The sequence below is a fragment of the Hyperolius riggenbachi genome, chromosome 12 (genome assembly GCF_040937935.1).
Source record: "Hyperolius riggenbachi isolate aHypRig1 chromosome 12, aHypRig1.pri, whole genome shotgun sequence".
Taxonomy (NCBI): domain Eukaryota; kingdom Metazoa; phylum Chordata; class Amphibia; order Anura; family Hyperoliidae; genus Hyperolius; species Hyperolius riggenbachi.
The window spans coordinates 7,183,942-7,195,331 of record NC_090657.1 but is presented as its reverse complement, the minus strand read 5'-3'; positions in this window follow the sequence as shown (position 1 = coordinate 7,195,331).

Below are 11,390 nucleotides of genomic sequence, written 5' to 3'. Positions count from 1 at the left end.
CTCTAAGCACCTTCCTCCTGCACAGAGAGGCGGGTGGGAATAGAGCCATGTAGAGGAGAGTGTTAGTATTGTAAAGTTCTTAACCAGTGGATAACACTGAAAGATGACAGAAAAATAGAACTTAGACAAAAAAAAAAAACACAAAAAACTAAACAAATCATCAAAGCAGCAACACACAATCTATACACCATTATATTTATTTTCTGGTATCTGAATAAGTCAATAAAATTGCAGCCCATTCACCACAGCGAATTTATATGAATTTGTACCTGCCTCTACAGTATTACCAATTTACGCTTGTATCTTACTCCTTTAAAGCAGGATTGTTAACATAAAAATCAAATTTCAACAGCAACTGATCTGAGTGTATTAAGTTATAAAGATGCTAATCCTGCATTCAAAACTTGCAAACCTTTTTCTGCTGTTATGGTTTGGAGTTATCACATACTTTAGGAGCACTGGCCCTTTAGGAGTCAGTGCCAAACAGTTGCATGCTGGGGGTTCTTTTTATCTATAATATTTTCCTCCTCTTCTCTTTATTTCCCTGCCTAGCTGCCTATCTGAAACATGATCCCCTGCTCACTTGTGTTTACAAGCAAGGCTGAGGTGACTCAGCGATTGGAGGAGAAAAGAAAAAAAGTAAAGGGCAGAAATGACATGAGGATTTAGCCTTAAACTGTGGGCAAAAGACATGGCCCCACCAGGAACAGAATTCTCTTCATTTACTATATAACATTCACTGAAATCAAAACGTGGACAGTACAATACTTGTATATGTTCTTTTTTAGCTTGTTAAAGGGAACCTGAAGTGAGAAGTATATAAAGGCTGCCATATTTATTTCCTTTTTAAACAATACCAGTTGCCTGGCAGCCCTGCTGATCTATTTGGCTGCAGTAGTGTCTGAATCACACCAGAAACAAGCATGCAGCTAATCTTGCCAGATTTAACAAAAATGTCAGAAACACCTGATCTGCTGCATGCTTGTTCAGGGTCTATAGCTGTATTAAAGCCATAGGATCAGCAGTATAGACAGACAACTGCAGTGTTCTCCCCAAGCTCTTTAGCTGGGCGCTCCACCCGGCTAGTTTTGGTGAGCACCCGGCTGTCATTGGCTCACCACCTCCTCTGTTGGACGCAGAGTTGAGCAGAGAAGCACCTGCTCTGTATTCCCATATCTCGCCCCACCCGACTACTTTTTCATGCCACCCGGCTGGAAATAAATTCTGGGGAGAACTCTGCAGCTGGTATTGCTTAAAAAAAATATGTCAGTCTCCATATCCCTCTCACTTCACAAATCTAAACTACACTATAAATAAACTCATGAGATAAACAGTTGTATCTGTAGTAGTACTTTTAAATAGGACTTTCCAAGAATCCCACCGTCTTATTTTGTGTTTGAAAGCTAAAAAAGTAAGTTTATTGTTTTTGCTCTCACAGCCTTTTAATGTTTTACAGATCCCAGCATAAACTATTTACTTTTTTTGATGATTTTGAATTGATGGCAGAAGACAAAACTTTTACCAAAGAAACTTGTGTTATGTGTTAAAGGAACAATAGAATACATTGGTGGTATTATGTATTATTAGAGCAAATAAATTCAGAAATGTTTTTTGTATAAAGCAAAAGCTAATTACTACAATAACTATACCGACCTTTTTGTCCTATCCCATGCATTCAGATGTGGCTCTCTGCAATGCAAGAGTTTTATGGCATGTCATATGCCGGTGAGCTTTACACTGCAGGCTGCAGTCTCACTCACGACAAAATTTCAGGTAAAGGATACCCGAAGTGACATGTGACATGATGAGATAGATGTGCCCCCCTTAGACTTCCCTTCCCTCCCGTCACACCCATTGCGGGGGGATTGTTACACGCCTTCCTAGAGGCATGAGGAAAAATGTGCACCAGGTAATACCAATAGTAGACTATCTGTAATTTTATCAGTAGTCTACTATTCCTGATAGTACAATATTGGCACTGATATATATTATAACATCACCCTATGTACTGTAATTCTCACTCTTTTTCTACTAACTTTCCCCCCACCCACTCCTAACACTAAGCTCTGCACAGTATACTTTTCTACGGTATAGCCAAACTCCGCAGCAATAGTGCTCCAAGCCAGTACTCCAACTCCCCCCCCCCCACACACACACACCGCCGTCCGTCACTGCCGAGCTCTGCTACATTTTAACGCTCCCTCAAAACCCACCTTTTCCGACAAGCATATTCTCTAGCTTAGGCCATGCACCCACTAAATAACCTAATTACGCACTGCCTGTATATACAGGATCTTCTCAAAAAATTAGCATATTGTGATAAAGTTCATTATTTTCTGTAATGTACTGATAAACATTAGACTTTCATATATTTTAGATTCAAATACACACAACTGAAGTAGTTCAAGCCTTTTTATTGTTTTAATATTGCTGATTTTGGCATACAGCTCATGAAAACCCAAAATTCCTATCTCAAAAAATTAGCATATTTCATCTGACCAATAAAAGAAAAGTGTTTTTAAAACAAAAAAAGTCAACCTTCAAATAATTATGTTCAGTTATGCACTCAATACTTGGTCGGGAATCCTTTTGCAGAAATGACTGCTACAATGCGGCGTGGCATGGAGGCAATCAGCCTGTGGCACTGCTCAGGTGTTATGGAGGCCCAGGATGCTTCAATGCGGCGTGGCATGGAGGCAATCAGCCTGTGGCACTGCTCAGGTGTTATGGAGGCCCAGGATGCTTCCATAGCAGCCTTAAGCTCATCCAGAGTGTTGGGTCTTGCGTCTCTCAACTTTCTCTTCACAATATCCCACAGATTCTCTATGGGGTTCAGGTCAGGAGAGTTGGCAGGCCAATTGAGCACAGTAGTACCATGGTCAGTAAACCATTTACCAGTGGTTTTGGCACTGTGAGCAGGTGCCAGGTCATGCTGAAAAATGAAATCTTCATCTCCATAAAGCTTTTCAGCAGATGGAAGCATGAAGTGCTCTAAAATCTCCTGATAGCTAGCTGCATTTACCATGCCCTTGATAAAACACAGTGGACCAACACCAGCAGCTGACATGGCACCCCAGACCATCACTGACTGTGGGTACTTGACACTGGACTTCAGGCATTTTGGCATTTCCCTCTCCCCTGTCTTCCTCCAGACTCTGGCACTTTGATTTCCGAATGACATGTAAAAGTTGCTTTCATCCGAAAAAAGTACTTAGGACCACTGAGCAACATTTCAGTGCTGCTTCTCTGTAGCCCAGGTCAGGCGCTTCTGCCGCTGTTTCTGGTTCAAAAGTGGGTTCATGCTTCCATCTGCTGAAAAGCTTTATGGAGATGAATATTTCATTTTTCAGCATGACCTGGCACCGGCTCACAGTGCCAAAATCACTGGTAAATGGTTTACTGACCATGGTATTACTGTGCTCAATTGGCCTGCCAACTCTCCTGACCTGAACCCCATAGAGAATCTGTGGGATATTGTGAAGAGAATGTTGAGAGACGCAAGACCCAACACTCTGGATGAGCTTAAGGCCGCTATGGAAGCATCCTGGGCCTCCATAACACCTGAGCAGTGCCACAGGCTGATTGCCTCCATGCCACACCGCATTGAAGCAGTCATTTCTGCAAAAGGATTCCCGACCAAGTATTGAGTGCATAACTGAACATAATTATTTGAAGGTTGACTTTTTTTGTTTTAAAAACACTTTTCATTTATTGGTCGGAAGAAATATGCTAATTTTTTGAGATAGGAATTTTGGGTTTTCATGAGCTGTATGCCAAAATCATCAATATTAAAACAATAAAAGGCTTGAACTACTTCAGTTGTGTGTATTTGAATCTGAAATATATGAAAGTCTAATGTTTATCAGTACATTACAGAAAATAATGAACTTTATCACAATATGCTAATTTTTTGAGAAGATCCTGTATACTGTATACTTCACCACCTCTTGTTTCCACCCCATTCCTTTAGATTGTAAGCTCACAAGGGCAGGGCTCTCACCCTTTTGTGTCATGGACTGTTATTAATGTAATTGCTTGCACACTGTTAGACATTTATACATTTTAGTCATCATGTTAAATCAATTTGTAATCAGCAGCGCTGTATCTTGTATCAGTGTTCATATTTGATGTATATCATTGTCTGTATCATTATGTATCCCTTGTTTGTTTTCTTACTTTGTACAGCGCCATGGAATATGTTGGCGCTTTATAAATAAATAATAATAATAATAAATAATAATTCTCTTCAAATACCTTCAGTGACCAATTTTCCAATGGTGACACCCAATATTCCCCACAGTGATCATGCCCAAATGTCCAATTTTGCAAAAAACAACAAAACACAAAACAAAACAAACAATGCTGTTACTAGAGTAGAATGAATCTCATTATATATATGTGAAATTTTGGGCAACTGTAATGGTCTCTGGAGATGCAGCTGTGGGCAGTCAGAGTGCCTCCGAGTGCCTCTGCAGCTGCTTCGGTTTCCCTATCGGGTGTTTCGCCCTGTCCCCCCGGCATCTAGCATGCTGAGAGGATTGTCAGTGGCTCATAGAGTGGCTTTGTCGCGCGCGCGCGCGCATAGACAGGACATTTAAACTGAGAGGAGGCGCGTCAGCTGACCTGCCGGTCGGCTGACTTCAGGGGAGACTCGCGGAGCTTCTGATTGGTTGATGGGAGTGGACGCGGCTGTAGGGTCTCCTCTGCTTCTTAAGGCCTCGGTGTTCACTTGCAAACTGTCTGCTGTCGTGAATACTTAGTGTTAGCGCTCAGACCTTAGTCAGTATCCGGTGTGCTTTGATCCGGGAGGAAACCGGGGATTTCACACAAGACTAGGTTTGTTATATATTGTTATTACTTGATATTCTGTGTACGACTCTGGCTCACTTCTGACTTTGCTCTTGCTTATCGATTCTGTACTTCTGCCCATCAGATGCGTCTCGGCACTTGTTCCCCGCTGATGATGCTGCCGGTGGCTCACAGGCGCACATTCTGATAGGCGGAGGGCGCATTCCCAGTACGCCCTCCGCAAAGGTAAACAGTGTCAGACAGAGCGGTGTCAGCTGATTCTACAGCTGACACCTAGGCAGGGCCTTGCTGTGTGATTGGTTGTGCGGCGTGTGGCCGGCCACTGATTGGATGATGTATTGTATGTAAGCCTGCAGAGTGCTCCCAGTCATCGCCCGTGATAAGCATAGCTTTGGCTAGTTGCTGGGTGCACACTTAATTGTTACTGATATTCTGGTTACTGACCGTGGCCTGCATTTGACTACTCTGTCTGTTGTGATTAACCTCTGCTTGATTCCTGGAAATCCTTGCTTGCTGCCTGGACCGATCTTGCCTGTTATTGGATACCCCTTGCTTGCTGCCTGGACCAACCTCTGCTAGTTACTGGACATCCCTTGCTTTCTGCCTAGACCGACCTTTGCTAGTTACTGGACACCCCTTGCTTGCCGCCTGGACCGACCTCTGCTAGTTACTGGACATCCCTTGCTTGCCGCCTGGACCGACCTTGGACTGTTACCGGATAATCCTTGCATTCCACTTGAACTGGACAATAAGTATAAGTCTACTTTCCTTATCAGCCAACTAACAATGTGCATATAGTCTCACATAAACTTTGTCACATATCATCTGGAACTTCTGCTATCTGTTGCATAACTTTGCATGCAGACTAAAAGGAACTGTGTCATAACTTGCATAAACTATTACCTGTTGTTAAATACTGCATGCAAGTCTGCTTGAACTATTTCATAACTCAGATCAATCACCATTACTGTTGAAAAACTTTGCATAAAGACTTGTCTGAACCGCATCATACCTGGATTGCTTCTTGCCTGAGCTTTACTTGTGTGATACTGCTGAACTGTTCAGCTGTGTTACTAGCCTCATTAGTGGCTCTTGGTGGTGTGTCTGTCTTCCACGTCAGCTTGTATGCCTTGCTCGCCTAAGTCCTAATTAGGGCCAGTTAGTGTGTGCCAGGCAGGGACAGCTAGGTGAAGAGGGAGACCTATAGCCTAGGACATACACGCTGACTCCAAGAGTTATACCACCAAGCCTTACGATAGGGTTTTTTATTAGTGCACCACAAAATTTTGGCCACTAGATAGTATATTCCTGCAAAGAAAGCTGAATCACAGCTTTCTTTGCAAATAGAAAGTGAAAGTAAGTTTTTTTTTACTGACTTCAATTAATAACCTCTGCTGTTCATTACAGCAGAGATGATTCATAATTTAGGCACTTAGATTGGCTTTAGGAACATACGTTCCCATTCACCAATCTGAGTACTAACGGCAGAACACAGGGGTGTGCGAGCGTGTGCACGCGCGCTGAGCATTGCAAGCTGCAGACGAGTATCTACGCCCCTGGGACTTTAGATGAAGTCCTGCGGGGTGTAGATATACTGCCCCAAATAAGATAAGTAGGTAAAGTCTATGTCCAACCTCTATTGCAGTTCACATTATAAAGCATACGTTATGCAACAGACTACTGTGAATCTAGCCTAAGGGTCAAACAGCACAAAGTGTTCTTGCAGTGAAAATAGCTGTGCAAAACAAATACCAATTTAAAAACCATGTCTGGAATGTTTTCCAAGTACAATAGACTTACTCACTTCCTTATATTCACAAAATGCTATTTTCTCAGTGCCGAGGGAGTTGCAAGTATGTTCATTCAAAGTCCAACTGAGAATTCCAATGTTCAATTTTGTGTAAAACATTTTTGATTTATTTTAAGCTGGCAAAAGGCTGTAGCTGGGACATTTGCCAAATAGGAAACACAGCCTCATGTCTACCGCTACATATTTCTATATTCTAAGTGCTTAACATTCTTACCTTACCCACAAGGGATGCTATCAGCCTGCCCTTATACAGATGTAGTGTTGGGCGAACATCTAGATGTTCGGGTTCGGGCCGAACAGGCCGAACATGGCCGCGATGTTCGGGTGTTCGACCCGAACTCCGAACATAATGGAAGTCAATGGGGACCCGAACTTTTGTGGTTTGTAAAGCCTCCTTACATGCCACATACCCCAAATTTACAGGGTATGTGCACCTTGGGAGTGGGTACAAGAGGAAAAAAAAATTAGCAAAAAGAGCTTATAGTTTTTGAGAAAATCGATTTTAAAGTTTCAAAGGGAAAACTGTCTTTTAAATGCGGGAAATGTCTGTTTTCTTTGCACAGGTAACATGTTTTTTGTCGGCATGCAGTCATAAATGTAATACATATAAGAGGTTCCAGGAAAAGGGACCGGTAACGCTAACCCAGCAGCAGCACACGTGATGGAACAGGAGGAGGGTGGCGCAGGAGGAGAAGAAGGCCACGCTTTGTGAGACACAACAACCCCGGCCTTGCATGAGGGCAAGAAGCGTGCGGATAGCAGGCTTTGTACCGCCATGCAGTCATAAATGTAATAAAGATAAGTGGTTCAATAAACAGGGACCACGCGGCAACGCTAACCCAGCAGCAGCAGACGTGATGGAACAGGAGGAGGCGCAGGAGGAGAAGGCCACGCTTTGTGAGACACAACAACCCAGGCCTTGCATGAGGGCAAGAAGCGTGCGGATAGCATGCTTTGTACCGCCATGCAGTCATAAATGTAATAAAGATAAGTGGTTCAATAAACAGGGACCACGCGGCAACGCTAACCCAGCAGCAGCACACGTGATGGAACAGGAGGAGGGTGGCGCAGGAGGAGAAGAAGGCCACGCTTTGTGAGACACAACAACCCCGGCCTTGCATGAGGGCAAGAAGCGTGCGGATAGCAGGCTTTGTACCGCCATGCAGTCATAAATGTAATACAGATGAGAGGTTCAATAAACAGGGCCCGGAAACGCAACACCATCCCAGATGTTCATTGGTCATGTTACTTGGTTGGGGTCCTGGAGTGTTGCGTAGTCATTTCCAATCCAGGATTGATTCATTTTAATTTGAGTCAGACGGTCTGCATTTTCTGTAGAGAGGCGGATACGCCGATCTGTGACGATGCCTCCGGCAGCACTGAAACAGCGTTCCGACATAACGCTGGCTGCCGGGCAAGCCAGCACCTCTATTGCGTACATTGCCAGTTCGTGCCAGGTGTCTAGCTTCGATACCCAATAGTTGAAGGGTGCAGATGGATGGTTCGACACAGCTACGCCATCTGACATGTAGTCCTTGACCATCTTCTCCAGGCGATCGGTGTTGGAGGTGGATCTGCACGCTTGCTGTTCAGTGGGCTGCGGCTGCATGGGTGTCAGAAAATTTTCCCACTCCAAGGACACTGCCGATACCATTCCCTTTTGGGTACTAGCTGCGGCTTGCGTTGTTTGCTGCCCTCCTGGTCGTCCTGGGTTTGCGGAAGTCAGTCTGTCTGCGTACAACTGGCTAGAGGAGGGGGAGGATGTCAATCTCCTCTCTAAAGTCTCCACAAGGGCCTGCTGGTATTCTTCCATTTTGACCTGTCTGACTCTTTCTTCAAGCAGTTTTGGAACATTGTGTTTGTACCGTGGATCCAGAAGGGTATAAACCCAGTAATTGGTGTTGTCCAGAATGCGCACAATGCGTGGGTCACGTTCAATGCAGTCTAGCATGAATTGAGCCATGTGTGCCAGAGTCCTACCAGAATCCTCATCATCCTCTTGTGAGCGTTGTGATAGTTGTTGTGATGCATCATAGTCGTCACCTTCCTCCTGGTCTGCTTCTGCTGACCATTCGCGTTGAATTGTGGAAGTCCAACGTGCACCGCTCTGGCCCTCGTCAGTGGTGGCATGAAATTCCTGCTCCAACTCCAGCTGTTCCTCCTCCTCTTCTTCGTCATAGCTGCTGGGGCCAGCGTTCCCTGAGGCGGATGGCCTGATGTTGGTACCATCACGCTGATCGTTTTCTCCTTCAGATTCCCCCAGTTGCATCATGACAGCTGTTTCCTTGATTTTTAACATCGACCTCTTCAGTAAACACAGCAGTGGTATGGTAATGCTGACTGAAGAGTTGTCACTGCTCACAAGCAACGTGGATTGCTCAAAATTTTGGAGGACTTGGCAGAGGTCCAACATGTTGGCCCAATCGGATCCACAGAAGCTTGGCAGCTGGCCGGATGCGCCTCGGTACTGCGCCGTCATGTACTGGACCACTGCACTCTTCTGCTCGCAAAAGCGGGCTAGCATGTGCAGCGTAGAATTCCAGCGCGTAGGGACATCACACAGCAAGCGATGGTGGGGGAGATTGAAGCGCTCCTGCATCTTGGCGAGTGCCCCCGAAGCAGTACTGGAATTTCTACAATGTTTGGACACTCGACGCACCTTCAACAGCAGATCGGGCACGCCTGGGTATGTCCTCAGGAACCGCTGAACTACTAGGTTCATCACGTGCGCCAGGCAAGGGATGTGTGTCAGCTTAGCCAACCTTAAAGCGCGAATGAGATTACTCCCATTATCACACACAACCATGCCCGGTTTCAGGTCCAGCGGTGCCAGCCACAAATCCGTCTGTTCCTTTATTCCCCTCCAAATTTCCTCCCCTGTGTGCTGCTTATCCCCAAGGCAGATTAGCTTCAGCAACGCTTGCTGACGCATGCCAACAGCTGTGCTGCACTGCTTCCACGATCCTACTGCTGCTGGGTTAGCGTTTCCGGATGAGGTACAGCTTTGAGATGCGTTGGAGGAGAAGGAGTCAGAGAGGTAGGTGCTGCTGTTGTTATCCAGTGGGAGGGACGGCGGTGCAGCTGTTTGTGGCGTGGGCAACACCCGTGCCGTAGCAGGTGAGGAATCGCTGCCAGGCTCCACAAGGTTCACCCAGTGCGCGGTAAGGGAGATGTATCGACCCTGGCCGAACGCACTCGTCCAGGTGTCAGTGGTGAGGTGAACCTTGCAGGCAACGGCATTCTTCAAGCTTCGGGTTATTTTGCTGACCACGTGCTCATGCAACTCAGGCACTGCAGAGCGTGCAAAGTGGTAGCGGCTGGGAACCACGTAACGTGGGATGGCCACTGACATCATGCCCTTGAAGCTGTTTGTCTCCACCAATCGATATGGCAGCATTTCGCAGGCCAGAAGCTTGGCTATGCTGGCTGTTACTGCCACGGCCCGGGGGTCATTTGCTGGCAATTTCCTCTTGCGCTCAAACATCTCCGACACAGACAACTGAACCGTAGCGCTGCACACGGAAGGGCTGTTGGTTGTTGTGTTTGATGAACACTGGGAGACCTCAAGAGCACTACTCCGGAAAGTGACAGTGTCAGCGTCGTCTGATGTTTGTGAATGTTGTGAACCACGCAATGGCTGGGCTACTGCTGCTGCTGAGGCGGGTCTGGTGAACCCAAGGGAGGCAGTGTTGTTTCTGGTACCCTGTCCTGACGCGTTTGCCCAAAGAGTGGGATGTTTGGATAGCATGTGACGGCTCATGCTGGTGGTGGAGAGGTTGTTAATATTTTTCCCCCTGCTCAGGCGGGTCTTGCACACCTTGCAAATCGCCATGGTAACATCCTCAGTGCAGTCTTCAAAGAAAGCCCAGACTTTGGAGCACCTGCCTCCTTGCTGGCGATTTCTGTTTGCTCCTCTTTTGCCTCTCACTTGAACTTCCACGCTTGTGGTGCCTGAAATTGCGCGCCGCCTACCTTGTGGCACAAGGCGAACTCGTGCAGCAGTGTGTTCTTCAACAGACTCATCTGTGCTGCTGCTACGACGGCGATGTTCTCGTTCACAAACAAAATCTGGGTCTCTGTCCACATTGTCCATACCCTCCTCTTCCATCTCCTCAAACTCGTCATATGTCATTGTGGGCCACCGCCGTGGAGTAGAGCTCCCCACAACAACCTCTGCGCAGCACACTCCAACGTCGTCTTCCAGATCTTGTCGGCCGACCTCCTGCAATTGCAACCCCTCCTGCCCAAATTGCTCTGGGATTTGGGTTTCCGAGTCCTCTTCGGACTCGCCTTGTATTTCAGTGCGCGGTGCATTTCCCACAGTTAACGGTTGTGAATCCAGGCACAACATTTCTGGCTGTTCCTCCATTGACCTTTGAAAGGTGGAAGTTTGTTGGGCTGGGAATAGCTCCTGCGAATACCCCATTGTGTCCTGAGGTAATTCATCGGACTGGTTATCTGGCAGTTGTGTGCGTGGTGTCGCTGCCGGTTGTGTCAGCTTTGTGCCCACTGGCTCCTTGTAACTGGCTGAGGACTCGGACCTCGTGCGTGATGTGCTGGTGCTGCTTAACCCACTGCTGGACGCTTGAGAGGTCATCCAAGTAATTATCTGGTCCTGTTCTTTTGGATTTGTGAGGGTTGTTGTCCTGGACAACATGGGCGGTATTGAGTGGGTTTTCTTGGGTGCTCCCCTGTGGCCTGTACGTGAACCGTCAGGGGAAACACCTCTTCCCTTGCCCCTCCCTCTTTCACCGGATTTCTTCCTCATTTC